The following is a 24,516-nucleotide window of genomic DNA, read 5'->3' as shown; positions in this document are numbered from 1 at the left end:
ATCACAGTCTTTTTGTAATAGGCAGACCTTCTCCCTGGTTGGAAGACAGGAGTTAGCAAAGCACAAATATCTAGAAAAAATATTCTGTTCTAGTTCTTACCTCAGAAGACATAAATCCAACTTCCTGGAAAGTATGGAGAGATGGCTAACGCCCCAAACCTACCTGCCATTCTTCCCCCCATGATGAACATTTAATATAACATTATGCAGATTTGGGGGCAAGCTGGTTGTTTACTTTTACTGCTTATCCTTTTGCCAAGCTTTCTACATGTTCTTCATATTGCTAATCAAAGGCCATTCATTCCATACCATTTCTCAAGAACCTGCTGTGGACAAATCCCTATGCTTGGTGCTCTGAAGGACATAGATGGGGTCAAGGATAAGCAAGGGAGACTCAATGACTATACTAAAAACAAGCGAACAACTGTAAGGCAACAAACAGACTGTGCAACCATGGTACTGACACTATCACAAACCATACGTTCTTCTGCCAAAATACAATTAATGCTCCCAGAAATGAATTAGAATAGTACATCCTGTTCCTGCAAATGCCCTAGTTTGCTGAGGATAATGGCTTCCAGCTCCATCCATGTCCCTGCAAAGGACATGATCTCGTTCCTGTTTATCGATTCATAGTATTCAATGGTGTAAATGTACCACATTTTCTTTATCCAGTCTATCACTGATGGACATTTGGGTTGATTCCATGTCTTTGCCATTGTGAATAGTGCTGCAATGAACATACGCATACATGTATCTTTGTAACAGAATGATTTATATTCTTTTGGGTATATATCCAGTAATGGGAGTGCTGGGTCAAATGGGGAGGGAGACCATTAGGAAAAATAGCTAATGCATGCTGGGCTTAATACCTAGGTGATGTGTTGATAGGTGCAGCAAACCACCACGGCACATGTTTACCTATGTAACAAACCTGCACATCCTGCACATGTACCCCAGAAATTAAAATAAAAATTTTTAAAAAGTACATTCACTACTTCATTCTGATATTCACTCAACAAGTACTTCCTGAGGGTCTTTAATGTCAAACTTCTGCATTAAGCCCTAAGAAGAAAGTAGAATGGTGAAAGATAAGCTCCCCGCTTCTAAGAGCTTATAATTAGGCCGGTAGGAGATATTATAAGTAGGTCTTTCTTATATTGTTATTGTATAGAATAAATAGGGAGTCTGCTGTTTATGGGGAAATTTATGTTTGAAATGCCAACGCACATGTCAAATTCAAACAGATATCACTCTTTTCTAGGCACTCATAGATGAAAAATGTATGAAAATTTAAAATAAGAGAGAAGAAAGTTTGACACTAAAGTGAATGATGTTTTAAGCATTTCTCTGTGATAAGATCTCCAATTGATGAGGAATGTGTAGATGCACAGGAAGGGTATGGCCATGGAATGTATTTCATCAGGGCGACAAACCCTCCTGTGTGGCTTAGATTCAAGGCAGCTTTAGTAGAACTTGAAGGTGACAGACATACCTCCAGGAAAGAGTGGAGCTTAAGAAGAGTGGAAATAGGGAGAGAGGTAGTCCACACTGTGGAGGGAATGGAGGACAGGAAAAGATTCTCCTAATGTGAATGGAGGAGCAAAGCTGTGGGGTAAGGAAAGAGAAGGATAAAAGGAAGGAATAAATGTAGCGTGTGAGTGCTAGCTAGACTGAGGGCTTTTGTTTTAAATCAAAACAGACTTTTGTATAGGTCAAATCTGTTCATGATACAAAAATCGAAAGGTCCAATAAACATATTGTGCAAATTCAGTCCCCTCCTGGCCTTCGCTCCTAGCCATCCAGTCCCCTACCCCACAGGCACCAGTGGTGCTTCTGGTTATCCTTCCAGGGATAGTATGTGTGTTTATTCAAGCACTAGAACAGTGGTTCCCAACCAAGGGTGATTTTACCCTCCAGGGAACACTTGGAAATGTCTGGAGACATTTTTGATGGTGATAATGGAGAGGGTGGTGGTCTGTGGGTGGGGTGCTAACATCTGGTGGACAGAAGCTAAGGATGTTGCTAAACATCTTATAATGCACAAAACACATACAATCTAGTTAGAAAGGTTATAGAGAGGAAGGAGATAGATTGACTACTGCCCATACTATTAGGCACTTTGACATTTTTAATTTAAAATGTAACGTGGATACTTTTTATTTAATTCAACACACACAGAATGGCTTGTATGGATGTAAAATACCGAAACACAGACAACTGTCTTTGTAAAGCTCCATAATATTCTATGATATGACTATGCCATAAATTTCTTCCCCCATTGTTGGACATTAGGTTTTTTTTTTCTCACAGTCTTCTGCATTATTCTGCACAGCATTACAGACAATGCTTTTACATTTACCTTTCTGTAAATCTGGAAGTATATTTGTTAAGATTAATTCCTTGAAGTAGAATTGTGGGGTCAAGGAGGGTGTATGTTTGAATTCTGATAGATATTTAGACTAATATTAAATTTGCCATGATCAAGTTTTTTTTTTTTTTTAAGATATTACACCTGCTGTTTTTTGTTTTAGATGTCTAGATATGTGTTCTGGTACTGTGGGTAACAGAAGCAGATAGCACAATGCAGTGCTTTCTCAACTTGCACAATCTTAGGAAATACTTTGGGGGCTTGTTAAAAATATAAATTCTCTGCCCCTCTGCCTACACCAGGCAAATCGGAATCTTCAGAAGAGGGGTCTGGGAAGCAACGCGAACAAAGCCAGGCAAATTTGGGCAACTGTCAGCATGACAAGGCAATGTCCCAGATTTTGACGTGGGGCTCAGGGTAGATGTAATTCACAGTCATGGGAAAGTGACAGGAAATCCTTATAGCACAGATACTTGGGAGGGTTAATGAGCTGTGTTAGTTTCATCCTTGGAAGTATTTCACAAGAGCCCAGCTTCTTCCTGTTGGGAAAGGTTAGGCAAGATCTGCACAGAGGCAGGTGGCCAGGTATGGAGGGTAGGTAGAGGGTTGGGAGGTGGCAGTAGATTAACAGACCTCTGTTTCGTTTCTCATTCATGTACTGCATGACCCTCTACCTATGTTTTATATCAAAAGTGTTCCTCTTTAAAGGTTAGACAATATCTGTATAAGGCAGGTGGCCAGGTATGGAGGGTAGGTAGAGGGTTGGGAGGTAGGGGCAGATTAACAAACTTATGACCCTCTACCTATGTTTTACATCAAAAGTGCTCCTCTTCATAATAATTACGCCAGCTAATGACTATAGAGAACTTTCTGTGCCTGGCCCTCTGCTCTGTTGTTTACATACATTACCTTTACTTCTTATAATGGTGTGATGTAGTAGGTCACTTCTTATTTCTTCATTTTGGATACGGAAACTGAGGGTCCCCAGGATTAACTGATATGCCCAAGTTAACCCATTCTATCAGTAGTATAGCCAAGGACTGGAATTCAGATCTGTTAGATTCCAAGACTGTGATCTTTGCAAATTCACTGCATATACTTTAAAAAAGGGAGGAGGAAAATCCACAGAACAAACAAGCCAATATGGAGAGTCTATTTACACATTTTTACCTTGAAACTAAGGAAACATTATTTTAGCACAGAAAGTAAAATTTGCATTTAGCGTAAAGATAAAAATAGGAGATATAGAGATGCCATATTGTCAGCTGGCCACTTCCAGACCTCCAGAAATCTCGCTTCACTTTCCTCTTAGCGTTTATTTGGTTAAAAACTTTGAGGAATACTGTACTCTATTCAGTCACTGACATTCACCTCTCAGTTTGTACATTTAACACAAGACATGCCATGAAAAACATTTGTACCTTCAAAACAGCGTGGTATCAAAACACGTAAAGCAAACACTGTTAGAATATGCAAGAACAATTTGGGCAGAAAACACACTTGCAAACCCAAACAAGCACAAAACCACAAAAACAGCAAATGGAGTAACTTCTGTTGAAAAGTGCTCCTTCTTGAATATCTTTTTCCTTTTTTTCTCAGGTAAAAATGGTGCTACCCTTGGAAATCCAAGAGCAGCTTCAAGAGTCAACTACACCAGCAATCCCTAAAGCTGGAGAATTTATGCCCACGGAAGTCTGTAGCGTTTTGCAAACTGTGAGGCTGAGGAATAGACCTAGTTCCTGCAGCAGATCAAAATTGTAGCCCATTTCCTTTCCATGAAAAGAACTTCTACGGAGACAGTAGGTTTCCTATTGGATTGTTGTCAGATGAGTTGACCTTATCTCTTTTCAACCCTTACTCTCGGAAAGACGCAGAAATGCAGCAACTATTGCAGGGATTCCGTGAGACCAAGGAGCTGTCTCTGTAGCAGGGTGATGTTGCCTTTAGTAATAATTATAATGATAAAAATATTATCTGATATTTATGGAATAATGCCAAGCACTAGAACTGTGGTTCTCAACCAGGGGCGATTTTACCTTTCCAGGGGACACTTGGAAATGTCTGGAGACATTTTTGATGGTGATGATGGAGAAGATGGCAGTCTGTGGGTGGGGTGCTAACATCTGGTGGATAGAAACTAAGGATGTTGCTAAACATCCTGTAATGCACAAGACAGTGTCCCTAACCTCCAACAAAGAATTTTCCCACACGACATGAAAAGAGTGTTATGGTTGAACAACCTTTCAGTAGACTGAGGCTTGTACACATATTTAGCCTTCAAAATAACCCTATAAGACACACAGTTATTGCCCCCACTTTACAGATGAGAATATTTAAGCTTGAAAGAACTAGCTCCAATTGTTTTGACCTTTGAATGCTCTCAGGTTTCTTTCTTAAGATCTGTTTGGGGGGTTGGGCATGGTGGCTCATGCCTGTAATCCCAGCACTTTGGGAGGCTGAGGCAGGTGGATCATGAGGTCAGGAGATCGAGACCATCCTGGCTAACACGGTGAAACCCCGTCTCTACTAAAAATACAAAAAATTAGCCAGGCATGGTGGCGGGCGCCTGTAATCCCAGCTACTCGGGAGGCTGAGGCGCGAGAATGGCGTGAACCTGGGAGGAGGAGCTTAGATTGCACCACCGCACTCCAGTCTGGGCAACAGAGCGAGACTCCCTCACAAAAAAAAAAAAAAAAAAAAAAAAAAAAAAAAAAAAAAAAAAAAAAAAGAAGACTATTTGGGTCTATGGTCATTGCAGAACATTTAGGTATGTTCAGTGACTGGGAATTGGTTCCCTCAAATGTCAGCATGGAAGTTATTCAGCTCAAGCTGACCTAATCCCTCTCCCATTCTGCTGACTAACAGCTGGTGGCTGGAGCTGCGGGGAGAAGATATTATATAATGTCTACAGAAGTAATGAAAAGTTGATTTAACTGCTAAGATAAGCAACCAGCAAAACAGAGAGAATTTACACTGATTAAAAAATATGTTTGCTGAGCATAGTATCTAGACTGCCCCCCATGCCCTCTGTTGTTTATTCCTGACCTCTGATAGTGCTGTGGCATGTGCTGTTGAGAAATCAGAGGTCTCAATGCCATGAGAATCAGACAAGAGGCAATCTCTACGCTGTAACCATATACAGAATTAGGTCATTGAATTCCAAGAGTGTTGGGTCCTTTGGAAGACAACCTCTGTTATTCTTTTTTTTTTTTTTTTCCTTTTTGATAAATGCCTAGCTCCTTGTCAAAATATTTATGACTACAGACAGGAAAATCAGACTTTTTCTTTTGACCCATTTCTCTGCATCTGGGTTGGATGTTGACTACTTCTTCTCTTTCCTCTGCTCTTTTTCTATCCTTTTCCCTAATTTTTTCAACCTTTTTCACAGTTGTTTCTATTTCCTTCTTCTCCCCTGTCCTTATAATACCTTCCCCTGTGCACCGGGCAATCAGTATGGTTGGGTCAATAAGGGCAAAGACCTCTTTAGTATGGTGGGGAGCCACCAACTTTGAAGTCTTTTGTATATGAATAACCCCCCCTCTGAAAGTTTTCGAAACCTAAGCTGGGTACAACAGGGTACAAATATAAATAATTTCTCCCCTCACAATTTTCAAAAACTTTCTATCCTAACCAGCTCTCTGCCTTGTCCTACTGCTCATGCACATTTAAATGTTATTATCACTTTGACTGACTGATTTCAGTGAAATTCAAAATACATGTTAATTTAACAAACATTGATTAATCATGTATTATGGGCCAGGTTGTATATTATGGGCTGTGAGAGGTAGCAGGATGAATATGTTGTAACCTCTGCCCTGTAGGAACTTAACATTTTGGTGGAGAAAATGAGTAAATAGACATCCAGTTGTTACTACAGGTTGAGGTATTCATTATCAATTGCTGTGAAACAAATCACCCCAAAAACTTTGTGGCTTAAGATAACACACATTTATCATCTCACAGTTTCTGTAAGTCAGGAATCCAGATATGGTTTTACTTAGTCTTCTCATTTCAAGATTTCTCATAAGCCTTCAATCAAAGTGTTAGTGTAATATCTGTGGTCTTATCTGAAACCTCAACCAGAGAGAGGTTCACCCATATGGTTGTTGGCAGGATTCAGTTATTTGACCATTGTTGGAAGGAAGGTCTCATTTTCTCACCAGCCACTGACTGGAGGCCACCCTTATTTCCTTGCCACATGAGCCTCTCCAGCACTGCAGCTTGCTTCTTCAAAGCATACAAGCTGAGAAGGCAACTGAGAGAGGCTGAGAACAAAACAAAAGTTACAGCTTTGTTTGAACTAATTTTGGAAGTCACAGCTCATCACTTGTGTGTATTCAATTGATTAGAAGAAAACCACTAAGTCCAGCTCACATTCAAGAAGAGAGGATTACATCAGGGCTTGAATATCGGGAGAGGAGATCATTAGGAGCTGTCTCAGAACTGCCTACCTATAAGGTTTAAGAGAATATTAAAGAGAGGCTCAAAGAAGCTGTGATTAGCCAGGCACAATGGCTCACGCCTGTAATCCCAGCACTTTGGGAGGCCTAGGCAGGCAGATCATGAGGTCAAGAGATCGAGACCATCCTGGCCAACATGGTGAAATCCTGTCTCTACTAAAAATACAAAAATTAGCTGGGTGTGGTGGTGTGTGCCAGTAGTCCCAGCAACTCAGGAGGCTGAGGCAGGAAAATCTGTTGAACCCAGGAGGTGGAAGTTGCAGTGAGCCAAGATCGCGCCATTCCACTCTAGCCTGGCAACAGAGTGAGACTCCATCTAAATAAATAAATAAATAAATAGAAGTTGTGATTGTGTGAAAGCAGGGAGTGGTAAAGAAATCTTATTTTTAAAAGGAGATATGTTTTACTCTACTGATACTAGACTGCTCTAGAAGGTTTGCATCTACCCAGTGGTTTATGGAATAATCCCAGACCTCCAGAATTTGTGAGTGGAGTGTTGGTGGCTAACTACTTAAGGTATTTTGTCTCTAGTCATGATGAAACATGAAGCTGCAACAGTGTCCCCAAAGCCACATTTATGGTTGTTCTTTTCAGGCTCTGTCTCAAGGAATTTTTTGTAATCAAAAGGTCATTCAGTTGTTTATAGTTGTTATTACAGTTGACCCTTAAACAATGTAGGGACTAGGGGCCCCAACACCCCATGCAGTCAAAAGTTGGCATACAACTTTTGACCCCCCCAAAACTTAATAGGCTACTGTTGACTGGAATTCTTATTGGTAACAGAAACAGTTGATTATACAAGTTTTGTACGTTATATGTATTATACACTATATTCTTACAATAGACTTGAGAAAGAAATGTTATTAAGAAAATAATAAAGAACAGAAAATATATTTATTTTTCATTAAGTGGAAGCAGAACATCATAAAGGTCTTCATCCTTATCGTCTTCACAATGAGTAGGCTGAGGAGGAAGAGGAACAGGAGGGTTTGGTTTTGCTGTCTTAGGAATGGCAGAAGCAGAAGAAAATCCAAGTATAAGTGAACCTCCACAGGTCACACCTATGTTGTTCAAGTGTCAATTGTATATTTATATGCATTTTTTGTATCAGTTAATGCTAGATAATGAAACTCAAAGATGAATTACCTTTGAGGGATTAGATAATAAAGTTCAAAAATGAGTAAGATTTACCTTTGAGGGCTTTTCCTCCATCAAGACCAGGAGTTGAACTATGTCCTTTGGGTTAAATCTGTCCCCATCTCGTCTGTTTTTGAATAGCTAATGAGATTTTAAAAAAGATAGTTTTTACATTTTTTAACGTTTGAAAAACAAAAAAATTTTATGACATGAAAATGATATGAAATTTAAATTGCAGTGCATATAAAGTGTTGGAATGGAGCCATGCCCATTTGTTTCCATATTGTCTTCTGTAGACTGAATGTCTGTGTCCTCCCAGAATTCTTATGTTCAAATCTATTCCCCAATGTGATGGTATTTGGAGGTAGGGCCTTTGGGAGGTGATTAGGTGATATTGTTTTGCTGTGTCTCCACCCAAATCTCATCTTGAATTCCCATGTGTTGTGGGAGGGACCTGGTGGGAGGTAATTGAATCATGGGGGTAGGTCTCTCCCGTGCTGTTCTCGTGATAGTGAGTAAGTCTCATGAGATCTGATGGTTTTAAAAATGGGAGTTTCCCTGCACAAGCTCTCCCTCTTTACTTGCTGCCATCCGTGTAAGATGTAACTTGCTTCTCCTTGCCTTCTGCCATGATTGTGAGGCTTCCCCAGCAACATGAAACTGTAAGTTCATTAAACCTCTTTCTTTTATGAATTGCCCAGTCTCAGGTATGTCTTTATCAGCATCATGAAAACGTATTGTATTAGGCCAGGAGGGTGGAGTCCTCATGCATGGGATTAGTACCCTTATAAAAATAGATCCCAGAGGGCTCCCTTTTCCCTTCTGCCAAGTGAGGACAGAGAGAAGACACCACCTACAAACCAGGATGTAGGCTTTAGCCAGATGTGGAATCCACTGGAGCCTTGACCTTAGACTCCTCAGCTTCCAGAACTGTGAGAAATAAATGTCTGTTGTGTACAAGCCACTCAGGCCATGGTATTCTTTAACAGCAGCCCAAACAGACTAAGACATCATCTATGGTTGCTTTTGCAAAAGCAGCAGACTTGAGTAGTTGCCACAGAGACCATATGACCTACAAAGCCCCAAAATTTTTACTATCTGGCACTGTTAAGAGAACATTTGCCCCCCTTTGGTCTAGAGGAAGACGGACATGCAAACAAATGATTATTGCACTGTGGTAAGTGGTATACTGGCCTTACAGACAAAAGACATCAAGGAGCACAGAGCAGGAGTCTGTAATCTTTGTGGCGGTCTCCTTGAGGATAAGTAGGAGTTTTCCCAAAATGGGAGGAGTAAAGAGAGCACAATCAATCTCAAGAGTTTGACCCATTTATGCCGAGTGTTCCATTATTGGAATGCTAAGCATGTGGGAGTTATTTATATCCTACTACTCAAGATCATCACCAAGATCTGATTGCAAAAATTGCAACCTCAGGCATAAATGGGACAAGTTGGTAATCGCATACTTCTTAGAGAGTGAGGTACTCCCTGAAATCGCTGGCAAAACCCTGTGTTTATGTACATATGTGTGCTTTTCCCACCTTAGGGATAGAGTTTATCTCTTTCAACAGGTTTTCAACAACTTAAGAACCACTACTGTGGTCGGACATGGCAGCCCATGCAAAGTCACAAAGGTGTAATATAGAGAACAGCACACTCATGGGGTCAACAGTGAGATCAGCAAGAACATAGAACAGATTTCTATGGAGGAGAGTGGGAAATGAGGCTAAAAAGATGTCACCGAACATCAGAGGGAGCACCCAGGATGGGGGTGGGGCAGAGGTCTGAGACTGATTCAATACAGTATAAAGGTCTAATTAGTACAAGGAGAGTGAACAACGTCAAGTTAAACAGATGTGGACTTTGCTCTCAGGTGGCTGCTCCATCAAATGCAGTTGGTGGACAGGCAAGAAGAACCCAGCTAGCCTGCAGAGAGGCTGTGGGTTGGTAGTTCATTGTGTTAAGAATAGAAGGGCTGACCAGATGGTCAACTATTTTTTTTTTTCTCTTTGCTGTTTAAAAAGTGATCCAAATATTTGTACTTATTTATGGGATACATACGATATTTTGTTACATGCATAGACTATGTAACGGTCACATCAGAGTATTTGAAGTGTCCACAACTGTTAGTATTTATCATTTCTGTGTGTGGAACATCTCAGGTCCTCTCTTCTAAGTATTTTGAAATACACGATACCTTGTTAACTATAGCAAATAACCAGCTCTTTAATCAATCCTTGGTCAAATCTCCATTTCATATACCCCTCCGAGCCAAAACAACATTGACTAAATCTGCCTCTGGCCCTGTGAAAGGCCAGCCAAACAGCAAGAGGCCAGTACAAAACATAGCTTCCGCTTCTTAGAGCTGAGACTTCACTTTTGAGTGTACTGTGGGGCACACAGAACAACATCGAACTCCCAGGTGATGGGAGGGAGAGTTCCTAGGACTCGGGAAACGGAGCCTATGGATGTGAGGTGTGTGAGGAGGTGGGGTGGGGAGGTAATGGTTTTCACTGGATTCCTTTTTATATTTTATTTAGATTAAGTTCTGCTCAGCAGGGTGATTTCTTAATTAGAGCTGCCCAGCCAAGCAGACCTCCAGCTCAGACCCCTGTGCTGCCTTCTAAGGTTTCATGAGGGACCTTGTCCTGCCTTATTTCCTGAGTTCTAATATTTGAATAGTATGCAGTGGATTTCAATGGGAGGAAAAGACATGTAATTTAATCATCTTTATTAGATTTTGCCTGTGGATGGGGAGAGGAGGAGGAAGCAGGAGGGACATGGGTCCTTTCTTAATTTTCTTTTTCTTTTTCTCTACCTTTCTTCCAGTGGTCAAAGGAGGAGGAGGATCAATGGCCTTTTTGCCTCCCCTCCGCTCTTTTTTTTTTTTTTTTTTTTAAACAAAGAAGCAAAGTGAGAACATTAAGCCCTAAAGAGAACTGTGTTCATTGCAGGACTTTTTGAGGTCTGGTTAAGCCATTTATATAAAGAAATTACACAGTTCCTCTTTGGTAAACTCAATCCTGAGAGCGAGTGTGACAGGCCTACAGCTTTTCGTTCTCTTCCTCACTCCAGAAGTTGCGGACTGCGCTCAGCAAGACCTCACAACATGGAGGAAAACTAAAGAGATAAACGGTCCATGGTGTATCCCCTTGCCCCACCATAAATTGACATCATTTTATGCACAATCCAGGGAGAAGAGAAAGAAGACCAGAAGCTCGCAAACCATCTGAGAGAAGGAAGGGAGCTTTGTCGTGTTGCCATCTGAGGCAAGTATATTTGGGATGGGACAGGCAAGCTGAATAGGAATGAACAAGAGCACTTGGTCAACAAATATACAAATCTATTAAGGTTTTTTTCAAGAAAAAGAGACAAAATTCAGCATGGCTCACCAAAAAGAAAAAGAAAAAAATATGTCCAGAATTCTCCCAATTGTCCTGCTAAACACACACACACACACACACACACACACACACACACACACACACCAGCCTATAATCCCCCCCCACCTCATGCCCCTATTCTGTTGATCTTTCCTCACTTAAAAATTATCGGAAAAGAATTTATTCATTTGGGAGGATTCCAGGCACTACATTTATGGTGAGTTCAGATGAAATGGGATCCAGACTTTTCAAACCGTACTGTTTTACAGATAAAACACAAAGGCAGAACTTCATTATCTGGAGACACTGCCCTTTCTTTTTTCTCCTGCCTTTTGTTTCTGAGCAATTTTAAGCTTGTTTGGAAAGTATCATAACAGGGGCAGAGCGTTTTTTACTACATCTACTTCAGGAGGGTTTTTAATACAGAATAATAAAATTATTGCTAAACAGATGGAAGAGTTTTACTAAAGCTAGAAAAGACACTTTTACTAATACACCCTATAGGCTGATCTCAATTCTTTCATTGTTAAGAATGCTTGGTCTAAGAGAGTTGTATTTATGTGCCAAATGGCTTTATTAAATCATTATATTAACACAGAAAAAGTCCTATTACAATGACTGTCTCTGTATGATCAAAACTTGTCCATGATCCTGCTGATAGCCTATTTATTCTGAAATTTAAAAAGGTAACATTCCAGGACAGCCCAATGTTTGGCCAAGTTTTACAAAATGCATTCTAATATGGCTGGAAGGGTTACTATGTCCTAGCCAGGAAAGGCCTAAGTTTTATCAGGGCAGTAGTCCCCAGACAAAAAGAAAACGTGAAAAAGAGACCTCTCTCATCCACTCATAGAAATTAATCCCTGGCAACTTGTAATGATTTCACCTGTAGAAATACAATGGGTCTGTGATTTCTACTTTGATTAATAATAACAATAATAAAACAAAAACAAAAACCCAGGGTAATCTCAGTGCTTTGGGAGGCTGAGGCAGAAGAAACACTTGAGGCCACAAGTTTGAGGCCAGTCTGGGCAACACAGCAAGACCCTGGCAAATTAAAAACTTAGCTAGGCATGGTGGCTTGTGCCTGTAATTTCAGCTGCTCAGGAGGCTGATGTGGGAGGATTGCCTGAGCTCGAGAGTTTGAGGCTACAGTGAGCTATGATCATGCCACTGCACTCCAGCCTGGGTGACAGAGCAAGACCCTGACCCCTCCCTCCCCTGCCCCCACACCAACCACAAAGAATCCCAAGTGACAAATTTAAAGGCAAATTAATTGCACTGGTGAATCCAGGACTATGGCATGTGAAAAGAGTTTAAAAAGCCAGGAGAAGCAAAGTGTGTTGTATACTGGATTTTGAAACCGAATTAAACAGAGAAACACACACAATTTTTGAATGTAAAATTAATACATGTTGATTATAGAGTAAAAAAAAAAAAAAACACTCCTAAGCCTACCACTGAGAAAGCATATTTGTTTTGGCCGCTCAAGATTGATTTCTGCCTTCATGTGGAAGTAAGTTTAAAGGCTCTGTGTTAGGGCATAGTCTAGCAACATGGGGTCCCATGGGCATCAGGAAAACTTACAAAGGGAAGAGATGGAACTGGGAGGGTTCAAGCTACCAGTTCCATCTCTCCATGTTTTAGAGAACTGGGGCACTAGGTCAGCCAGGTAAGGCCAGGTCAGAGGAGGGTCCCGATGAAGCTTGAGATGCAGAGGGATGGTGCATGAGTGGAGACCTTGGGTAGCACCAACCTGTGGTGGCAGAGGTGGGGCGGATGTGGCTGATGTCAGGGAGAGAATGGGGAGCATGCACAGGGCTCAGTCCTATAGATATATTGAAAATCCTTTAGCCTTTCAAAGATTATTAACCCAAATCACCTTTCTTTTTTACTCCAGATGCCTCAGTCTCTGATATAATTGCTAAGTATCTGCCGTGTTAAAAATAAACATTTGAGAATCGAGGGTGATTTTTCTCTTTTCTTTTGAATTGTAATTGCGATGTACTCATGACCTGCCATGACGTGAGGTCTGGCTTAGATTAGCCCCTGGCTGAGAGACCCGTGCTAATTTAGTGCCTGCAATTATGCCTGCCTCTAATTGTGTTCTGCTCTTTGTAGGACGTGCCCTTTGAGTTTCTCTGCAATAGCAGCAATGGTTATGCTGGGTCATCTATACTTTCTTGCCCCAGGCCCCTTGTGACACACATTGGTGAGACAACTGGCCAGGATTAGGGGTATGATCTGTGACCCTGAAACAGAGTGAAATTGATTGGCAATGAGGGATGAGGGGGGTGATCCTATGAAAATTGTAAGCACCGTAAGTATTCTAATATTTGACCCCCCACTGCCATGGATGTGCACCTGCCTCCCAGCCGTAAAGATGCTTCCGATAAAAGAATCAAAAACAAAAACATGCAGAAAAACAAACTTTTTTGTATTAGTGCATTTGTCTGAGGTGTCATCCAGCTGTAGCTTCAGAGTAGGAATGTACCTGTCAACTGAGAATTGAGAAGGATCAGCCTTTGCTTTCTGTCTGCAGAGGCTGGCAAAGGGGTAACAAGCTGCATAGTTCAGTGCTGGCAAAATAAACCACCATGTAGTTACAAATAAGAGTGGGTGGGTGAGTCGAAAGATGGGTGGATGGGTGAGTGGGTGGGTCCCCTTCCTGATGTATAAAAACAGAACTCCTCGGTTTGGGGTTCATGTTACAATTGGACTCCAGGAAAACAGACTATACATTCAAAATAATTCTAAACCAGCTTTAAAATATAAATTAAAAAGTATTTTCCCTCTAGCACATTTGAATATTATTTACTAAGAGAAAGAAGAACAGGCTACATGCCATCTTCGATAGCTCCCGCATGCTCCTAGATTCACAAATGATACCAGGGAGGCCCCTGCTTGCCTCTGTGCCTTTGAAGAGGCGGGGGTTGTAGTGGGAAGTCTGAAAGCTCACCATCACGGAGCTCCAACTTCTTCTTCCTGAGATGGGGCACTTGGCTGTGAAGCCACAGGAGGCTGGAGGGGTAGAGGCTGGGGCCAGGAAGAGGAGGAAGTGAGGAAGGGGGCGATGCCCGGGAGGGCTCTGGGAGAGTAACCAATTCCTTCACTGGGGGCAGGCGGGAGTCTCCAGGGTCATTATGGGGCAACCTGTGAAGGGAGGGGAGGAAAGAGATTTCCGGAAGTCTCCCGCTCTCCCCCCTGCTGCTTCCCTCCTTCCCCTAGCGGTTGATTGCGAGGAGCAGCGGAAGGAAGGATGTATCAAACCGAAAGAAGAAAGAACCCCTGCCAGTCGCCCCCATGACATCCGACTCTGAACGGCAGCGATCTCGAGGCTGCGGCGTGTCGCAGATTAACAGCAGCGAGGGCAGGAGGCAAATCAGATGCTGCAAGAGCTGACTGTTTTCTTTAGCCCTGAGAGCCGACTGTAGGCACAGGTTGCATATCAAAGGCAACAGGAATCAGTCTGTGGCAATATTACATCAGGTCCTGTACTGGTGGTGGTGTTGGTTGGGGGGTGGGCGGTGGGGTCCAAGTCCTAAAAGATGTCAGTCAAACACCAGCTGAGCTTCTAGACCTCCTTCTGTGGCCCTTCTTCTGAGCAAGTATGCAAATAGTACAGTCAGGCTCTATCTCCTGCAATTAGCACAAGGGAGGGCTGAGTAACTAACTGGGAAGACTTAGCCTTCTCCCTGTGGCTAGCTTGTAAGGCTTTGAGGTGTAACTTTTGTTTTGGTTTGCTTGCTTTCTCCCTGCGTAGAAATTTTCCCTAAGGGAAAGGTGGGTCTAAAGTACCTTTAAAATGAGTTTTCACTCCCTGAACAAGGCTTGTAAAAGCTTGAGAGAAAATGCCAGGAGAAAGCATGGAAACTTTTTGGTGATAAACTATGGGCACATAATCAGCGGACAGCCGCTAACCCCAGTAGCTGCATGCTGTCTGCCATCTTCATCTACCTGAGCAAAACTTCGGGAACATGTTTATGCTGAATCTCCAGAGACAGCAAGAGAAGCCCAGCTTGGGGGAAATGACTGGACCTTGATTACTTAGGATAAAAAGAGATCAATTTATGGTAGGACTATCTATCTATTTATGTCTGCACATTCATCAGGTTTGCCTAGGAAAGGAGTCTGAGAAAATGTGTTGGAATTGGGCATTTCTGATGTCTATCCTATTCCCTGCCTTGTTTGGTAACACTTTCTCCAGTCCCCAGATCTCATTTTAGGAAATGAGACTTGTTAGCAGGCGTCCTAGAGCCTCCATATTTTTCTGAGTCTTTCTGTGTCTGCCAGCTCCACTGACGTTGTTACTATTGCTGGTTTTCCTTTTCCTTCTATTTTCTGTGAAAATGCTTAGGAGTTTTTGAGAACTGGTGGCCACCAGAGAGGTTAAACATTATAAACAATATAAAGCAAAGGAATCTTAGTGTGCTTTCTTTGGGGTGTGTCATTGCTGTACAGCTTCTCTTTTATCCCAAAAAACCCTAATCATCTTCTGGGGTGGGAGGGGTTGGAGGTGAAGGGATGGCTAGTTGAGGTGGGGGCAATTTGTGCTACACCTGTCTCTGACAGTCTTTTAACTTTTCATTTGTCTATGCAAATTTCTTGTAAAAGAGCTGTGTCCAGAACTGGTTCCTTCCAGTGGGTTATTGGTCTTGCTGACTTCAAGCATGAAGCCGTGGACCCTCGCAGTGAGTGTTACAGTTCTTAAAGATGGTGTGTCCGGAGTTTGTTCCTTCCAACCTTCAGATGTGTCCGGAGTTTCTTCCTTCTGGTGGGTTCGTGATCTCGCTGACTTAAAAAGTGAAGCCACAGATCATCCCAGTGAGTGTTACAGCTCATAAACGTAATGCGGACCTAAAGAGTAAGCAGCAGCAGCAGCAAGATTTATTGTGAAGAGGGAAAGCACAATCCTTCCACAGCACCGAAGGAGAACCACATAGGTTGCCGTTGCTGGCTTGGGTGGCCAGCTTTTATTCCCTTATTTGGCCACGCCCACATCCTGCTGATTGGTCCATTTTACAGAGTGCTGATTGGTCCATTTTACAGAGTGCTGCTTGTTCCATTTTGCAGAGTGCTGACTGGTCTGTTTTTACAGAGTGCTGATTGGTGCTTTTACAAACCTTTGTTAGACACAGAGTGCTGATTGGTGCGTTTTTACAGAGTGCTGATTGGTGTATTTACAAACCTTTAGCTAGACACAGAGTATTAATTGGTGTGTTTACAATCCTTTAGCTAGACAGAAAAGTTCTCCAAGTCCCCACCCCACCCAGAAGCCCAGCTGGCTTCACCTCTCAAAGTTATGACATTTTTATTCATTCACTCGTTCACTTAGCCATTCAACAAACATATACCCAGCACATGCCTTGAGTAGGACAAGGCTGAACGCTGTTTTTAAAAGGTATGTTTCTGTAAAGATGCACTCTTCCTTGACCACCAGACCCTGCCAAACCTTTGAGAGAGTGCCTCTGAGAGAGAATGAGCAAGGGGAACTGTCCCATTGGAAGGGAACTCTTGTGTCCTCACCCCTCCTGAGATAGAGGTGATTATGGGCGTCTTCTAAAGCACTAAGAACTGTAAGGTCTCCTTAAGGGGGTGAGGGATATAACTTTTGAAAATAACAGTAAAAACAGTTTATGTGGGGATAGTTTATGAGAGTGCGTTACTAGAATGAGCGTTGGGTTGAAGATTAAGCAGACGTGCTTCCAATAATACTTTTGAAGCACTTAACACATGGTGTGTTTCACCAAGAAGTTAACAATTGTTCACAGTTGTAGTATCTGTGAACACGTGTCCCAAATGATCAGATTAGCTAACATGACCAAAGAGGAGAGGCTTGAAATCTCTTTCGCTTGGTTCCATCTCCTTATTTTGTCACTCACCTAGTGTGTGTGGTCATCCATTCACAAAACACACAGAGATGAAAAACTAACTTAAAAAATCAGGGCCGGGCACGGTGGCTCACACCTGTAAACCCAGCACTTTGGGAGGCCGAGGCAGGTGGATCATGAGGTCAGGAAATGGAGACCATCGTGGCTAACACGGTAAAACCCCGTCTCTACTAAAAATACAAAAAATTAGCCAGGCGTGGTGGCACGTGCCTGTAGTCCCAGCTACTCAGGAGACTGAGGCAGAAGAATCGCTTGAACATGGGAGGTGGAGGTTGCAGTGAGCCAAGATCGCGTCACTGCACTACAGCCTGGGTGACAGAGCAAGTCTCTGTCTCAAAAAAAAAAAAAAAATATATATATATATATGTGTGTGTGTGTGTGTGTGTGTGTGTGTGTGTGTGTGTATGTATGGTGATGATTTTAGGGGATCAAGTCTGATTTCAGGATTTTGGGTTGCTTCTGTTCCTCTGGGTGTTTTCTTGGACCCAGAGTCAACATTTAAAACAAAACAAAACAAAAACACCTACTGGTTCTCAAGTTTTGACCCTTGTGTCATTTATCAAAAGAAGTCATGGGATCCACAATTATAGGACCCAGGACTGAGTTAATCTTTGAGGGATAAATTGTGGCACATTCTGTTTTTGAGGGCTGTTCCAAATCTAAATATCTTTGTCAGTGATTTATGATCTTCTGTGATTGTTTATTTAGTTCCCTCGGTCTAAAAAAAAGAAAAGAAAAGAAAAGAAAAGAAAAGTCAGCCTTTAGTGTCAGCCTTCAGTGAACAGCGGCTGGACATCTCAACAGCCTCAGCCCAGCCTTGGGCTTCTGCTGAGATGCAAGCATAATGACCGGGAATGTGATCTGTCCCCAGCCAGATGGTCAATAGCTGGAAATACTACTCCCTCCACGGTAACTACAATCTAGGGGAGGTTGAGAGGGAGGATCAGCAAACCTGGTTGATCTAAATGGATTTCCACTCCATGTTCAAGCATTTTGGGTTTGAGAAAACCCCCAATACTTCGAGCCCCGGGCATTTTTTCCATTAATATTTTAAACTGATGTTCATGTCAAGGGAAATTTAATACGTAGGTTTCTGATTCATTTACACTTAACTCATCAAAATATTGTTCTGTAAGAGATGATTGGTGTCCAAGAAATCTTAAGAGCCTTTTTATAAGCTTTTAAACTTCTTTTAAACATTAAGAAACAGAAGTTGCAGTCTCCCCAATGTAAACAGGAGTGAATCCCTGGTGGGGGGGAAGGAAGGTGGGAGGGTGGAGAGGGTGGATATAAGGCGCCAAGACACACTGACCTCAGTCCTTGAGGGACAAGAAAGTGGAGCCCAGGACTTTCCAGTCCCCACCTAGCGATCAACGTCTCACCCACAGTCAGGGGAGCAAACTGCTGGTTCTACTTTTTTGAATTCTGAAGGCAAAGGCCAGCTTTTTTTAGGGGTCCTGCTGTTGGCAGAGAAAGCTCCCAAGAGTTCTGCTGCAGAGAAGAAGGATATAGACTCCAAAATTTTACTTCCAGGCAAGGCCTCCCCCCACCCTCTTTTTCCCCTTCAAAGAAAGTGCTCATAATGTATCCTTTCATTTATAATTTTATGAAGGTCTCAATTGAACATGTAAAGAAAGTGGAAAAATTCTAAGTTGCCATGGATGTTTGGCATTTTTCCTACTATACTAAAATCTACTTTCTGCCCCAAGCAAAATGGTTTCAGAGATTCCAATAAAAGGGGGTGGAAGACAGTGAGGGTGGAGGTCTGGAATCAGAGTCTTCATGAAATATATTTGTATTTTAATTATTTGAATATGATCGACTTCTGTTTCACCCTATTTCACTTGGCTTCCTATGGTAAAATACAGCTCCTTTGCATTTCATAAAGCTTGTAACCTGTGTAAATGAACACTCACGTGTTTTATCTTGTTTTACTCATGCTTCTACAAAATGATAAATGTAGCAGAATTCAGCATCTCTTGTTTAGGTTTGTTTATTTGTTATATTGTTTTTATTTTTCCTCTTGCGTTTTCTTAAAAGAGGGAAAGCTTGAGAATAAATCAGCAATGATAAAAATTGTGTTCTGTTTTCGGAGTTTTAAAAAATTCTCATAATTTCAAGTAAATGCAGAAAGCATTCATATTCAGAAAAGAAGCCAAGGAAAAATGTTAGACACCACTTTAGATTTGACCAAGATAACATTTACAAACTGGTGGCTTTTTTCTTGGTCTAAGTTTTAATCTATTGGTATTAGCAGTATCTGTTTTTCTCCTGCCTTGCTTTACACAGATTCATGATTTCCTAAAAATTGATGTTTTACTCAAATTGAGGTAGGTTCTTTTCTACTGTCTTACATGACTTTGGGTGCATAGACCAAGATTATTTATACGCTGTAGAAGTCGATGGTATTAAATCCGCTCGAGAAGTAAGAGAAGTCAGAGGCTAAGTTATGAAAAACCTTTGTCAAAAGACTGTAGGGTGAATGTGGTTTTTGCATCCAATGCTTTACCTGTGGTTCTAATATAGTTTTTGTGTGTTCGTCTTCTGCAGGAACATTTTCAGTAGAGCCTCTTAAGACACATGTTTTGGAATGCAGTCAAATGCGTGCTGCTGTATGACCAGCCTATTCGGTAAGGAATGCCCAAAAATTCTGTCTTGTCAGATTTAGATGTGAAGATTTTCTTGAGGAAATTTTGCATATAGAAATTCTTCCATGAGTTCTGATAGGAACATGAAAAACATCCTTCTGAAAAACAGGATAGACATCTGAGTACTTTGAAACACTCATCTACTACTATTGTTGAAGTGTTTCTTTTTTTGAGTAAAATTTTAAATAGTATTACTGTTACCCTAATTATACTATTGTTTATTTCACGGTTAAATTCTCTGCATCTTTTTTTTTCTTTTGAGAAAAAGCTAATATGACATATATCTTCATAACTGCTATTGCCTTTTTAAAAATCTCTTTTTAAATGGTGAATTTTACAACATCCCTGAAAGCTTAGGTTTGAGGTGTGGGCCTCTTACTATCATGAGGTATCAGTGCTGATCTCTAATGTTGCTTTTGTGCTATTTGAATTATCAGTTTGCAAAGGAAATTCTTGTCCATGGAAGACAGGACTACACATATTTTCAGCAAGGTTTTAAATTTTTTTCTCTGTTGAGTTAAAGTTTTGTAAAAAGAAAAATCAACTGATGTTAATTGTGCTGACACCTATTAAATAATTATTTGGTTGGTTTTGTGATCATTCCATGTGACTGTCACAATTGCCCCAATTCATAGTTGAGAAAACTGTGGCTTTAAAAACTCATGTGATGCAGCTATTGATTAGGTAAACCAGTACGGCTCCTTGCAGTGCTGGGTAACTGGAGCATGTTGGCTGGACGATCTCTTTGTGATGATGTTTGTGTTAGCCCAGCATTAGAATGGGGACTTAATTGACAAACAGAACTGTTTACATTTTCTTTGGCATAATATTTTTTAAGTTCAGAAGAATAATTTTTATACCCAAAGCCACATTTGCTTATATCCGTTGTACAGGTATATTTTTAGTTATTATTTGTTCATTGATTCACTCACTTAATGAATGCTGACTCTTAGCTGAATAAGGCTGGAAATAGGCAAGGCGCCTGGCTTTGAGTATATGATCAAATAGGGGAAGTAATACAGAAATAATTAGCAAATCATGTAAGAAGGTCTAATACAAGTATTTTACAAAACAACCAGCTTTATCGTATGACTTTCAACTTGAACATGATTTCCTATTTAGGATACCATTTTACCAAGAATGCAGGAAGTTAAGCCTTCATAATATTTACAAACACTCCAGAGTTAACTTTTTTCTGCCTTGTAAATATCACCTCAGGTATTTGGTTTTGCCATAAAACATCGGATAAGCCCAATTTGAAATGTGATTCCTAATTCTGGAAAAAAGCAAATGCTACTAAAAGATAAGCTTCATTTTCAGTTCCTTTATGGCTGTTAGTCACCAGAAGAAGGGAAAGTCAATTTCCAATTTATTTCCAATGTTAAAACCTTCATTTTGAACATTGTTTTTCATTCTAGTTATAGCTACATCCAACCTCTTTGCAATGGTTGGAGACCCTTCCCTAAATTGCCCTCTTCTTTATGGACTGTTAAACTAGCAGAAAGCACTAATTAAATGATCATTAGCTTGAGGATGATTGATTACACTTAGATTTACATGTTGCCTTTTATGTTCAAAGAACTGCTTAAGCATCAACTAATTAATCTGCAAGTGAAGAATACTTCCAGCATTACTCTATAATTAGACAATCTCAGGAGGAAACAAGAGGATTTCAAAGGGGAGTCAGATGGTTTTGCACACCGCTACCTCATTTATTTTTTCATTGCTCAGGTAAAATGGTCAGACCTGAATCCAGTTGCCAAATCATTATTCTTATTTACAAATAAATTCACTTTAAAAAGGCTAAAGTTGTATAACAGACAATGAGCTGGAAATAAAAACAAATGAATAATCAAAAGTAATGCCTTTCATCTCAGCTGTTTGGGTTATTTCTAACACTTTATTCCCCATACAGAGTGAAATTAAGCAAGTCTGTTTCATGACATGTGGTAGACTGTCCTTTCTCTCTTTTCTTTCCCATCATACTCTTATTTGCAAGTTATTGCTGTATATGTGTGTGTGTGTAGGTAGATAGAGAATTAATACTTATTTTGGGCTTTGGTTTCCTAAGTAGTAAGTATTTGAGATAGGACAGATCGAAAATATATATGATGGGGCTGACAAACAGAATTTTATAAATATTTTTGGGAAACAAATGTTTGTGACCATAAGAATGATTGATTGATAGAATGTTGGGAATCTATTTGGTGTAATGATGCATATATTGAAGTAGAATATATCTTTATAAATTCATCCCAAAATTATATTTAAAACCATAATGACTTTTGCACCAACCCAATACGCAAAACAAGGATCTTGAATAGTAATAAAAGACAGTCGTTTTACTCAGGCATCTCATCTGTATATATGGGTCAGTAGGACAGCTCTGACCTATACATACAAATTAGGTAGGATATTAAAATGATACTAAAATGTCAAGCTTCTGTTGGTCAGATGGTTATTTATCAAACTTTCCTTGAAGCATAAGAAGTCTTCTAAGCTTTACAAAATAGAGGGATGTAGCAGTAAGCAAATTCAGTTCAAGTTTCTGTTTTAGGTTGGTTTCAGATGAGCTTGTGTCGAATGCTAAATTTTCCCTAATTCAGCAACTAGCTTGTATATGAACATTAAGTGTTTGTGGGGGAAACTTCACCATTTATTTTTTTGAAACTTATAGCTATGCATTGATTTGCATTAACTTCTCTCCCCCACTTCACTTAATCACAGTAAATTAAAGTGATGATCTGTTTTTAGGTTAGAATTTGCTAAGTGAGTGTCTTTGGGAGCAGTCACTTAATTTTCTCACTAGGAGTATGCAGTTTCTAACCTGTCAAGGATAGCCTAGATTTACCATGCCACACAGGCATTCTGATACGAAATTCAAAAAGTTGGGATTGTTAGGAGAGCTAGAAAGCACAGATTGCACTCAGTTGGACAAAGATAAACAGAAAGCATGTTTTTTTATGAAATCGGAGATTAAATGAGTTGATGGAATCAAGCCTAGACAGCCACATAAGCCAGAGTGGAAAATTATAGACTAAAATGCATCTGATATGAAGAGAATGACTCTCTCCAAAAACCCTCACTTTTTATTTGATTCAAGGAGTCTTTATAAGCTAAGATTTTAAAAAGAAAAATAAAAGCCTCCAAACAGCATGGCTTTCATCCAGCGCTTTTGTGATTTACAAGTGACCAGATTTAAAACTTTAATCATCTCACACCTAGGGATTTTTTTGGGTTTGTTTTAATTTGTAAGGCATGTTCACAGACAAAATGACTCACAAAAAACAAAATCAGCCTAAACCTCCAATTGGCCCTATTCCTCTGTCAAACCAAGACAGTCAATTTTGCCCTGGGATTTCAGAGTGTCCCCAAGTGGCCCTTATATTGATGCAATGTTCATCTTGCAGCTATAATCCCTGGTTTCTTTTTGAAGTGTACTTAAGCTCTTGCTTAAGTAAATCCATTCATGGACAATTATTTAAGAGACTGGAAAATCCTTTTTCCACGTGAAACCTTTCTTCCTGAGCTTCCTTATAACTTGAGATGATAACTTCTTTGGTCGACTCCATGCCATGGATCCCACTCTGTGAACCTGTTTTATAGAGGCAGTATAACAGGTGATGTGAAGCCTTGATATACATTTTGAAGGTATATGGAAGCCAAGAAAGTGCCCTTTGAGAAGCCCTGGTCACTTCTGAAATTGTAATTCATAGAAAGTCACTGGAGCTAAGACTTATTTTTAGGGGGAAATAGAAAAAGAAAGTAATAGAACTATGAAGATCAGGTCTTGATCCTTTCAGAGTTGCTAATGCTAATGTCATTGTTCTTATTTTTCTTTCAAAGATAGAATGACACTAGTTAGAAAAATAAAAGTCTGTTATTTAACATTTCAGATTATGCCTCCAAATCCTATGGAAGTGTAACAACCATAGAGCAGACAAACACCAACAGCATCAACAACAGAGAATCTCAGTCCAGGAGGATATGAAACCCTTTGTAATAAAGAAAGCAACAGCCATGAACATTTGTGTACACGTGTCTTTATGGTAGAATGATTTCTATTCCTTTGAGTACATACCCAGCAATGGGATTGCTGGGTCGAATGGTTCTGTTTTTAGCTCTTTGAGGAATAATTCCACTGCTTTCCACAATGGTTGAACTAACTTACACTCCCACCAACAATGTATAAGTGTTCCCTTCTCTCTGCAACCTTGCCAGCATCTATTTTTTTCTTTTTTAAACTTTTTTTATAGTAACCATTTTGACTTGTGTGAGATGGTATCTCATTATGGTTTTGATTCACATTTCTCTCATGATCAGTGATGCTGAGCATTTTTTTCATATGCTTGTTGGCTGCATGTACACCTTCTTTTGAAAAATGTCTGTTCATTTCATTTGCAAAGTTTCATTTCATTTACTTTGCCCACTGCAGCACTATTCACAATAGCAAAGATATGGAATCAACCTAAATCTCCATCAATGACAGATTGGACAAGAAAAATGTGGTACATATACACCACGGAATGCTATACAAGCATAAAAAAGAACAAGATCGTGTCTTTTGTGGGAACATGGATGGAACTAGGGGCCATTATCCTTGGTACACTAACATAGGAACAAAAA

At 40.4% G+C, this 24,516-nt stretch overlaps 1 long non-coding RNA gene across 4 annotated transcripts in view; it reads left to right on the top strand.

The window, feature by feature from the left end:
- Positions 1–23,915, top strand: part of LOC105469082 (uncharacterized) — a 96,558-nt gene extending 72,643 nt beyond the window's left edge. For 2 of the 4 annotated variants that reach the window (XR_011615979.1, XR_011615980.1), the window contains exons 2-6: positions 11,162–14,840; positions 15,966–16,175; positions 17,951–18,151; positions 19,793–19,872; positions 23,787–23,915. This is a non-coding gene — a long non-coding RNA (uncharacterized lncRNA). Of the gene's footprint in view, positions 1–3,970; positions 4,303–5,084; positions 10,444–11,161; positions 14,841–15,965; positions 16,176–17,950; positions 18,152–19,792; positions 19,873–23,786 lie in introns of those variants that run through there. The other 2 variants (XR_011615977.1, XR_011615978.1) reach the window with 2 other exon arrangements.
- Positions 23,916–24,516: the final 601 nt, after the last annotated feature.

Source organism: Macaca nemestrina, chromosome 17, assembly GCF_043159975.1.
Source record: "Macaca nemestrina isolate mMacNem1 chromosome 17, mMacNem.hap1, whole genome shotgun sequence".
Classification (NCBI taxonomy): Eukaryota; Metazoa; Chordata; class Mammalia; order Primates; family Cercopithecidae; genus Macaca; species Macaca nemestrina.
This window is presented reverse-complemented; position numbering and strand designations above follow the sequence as displayed.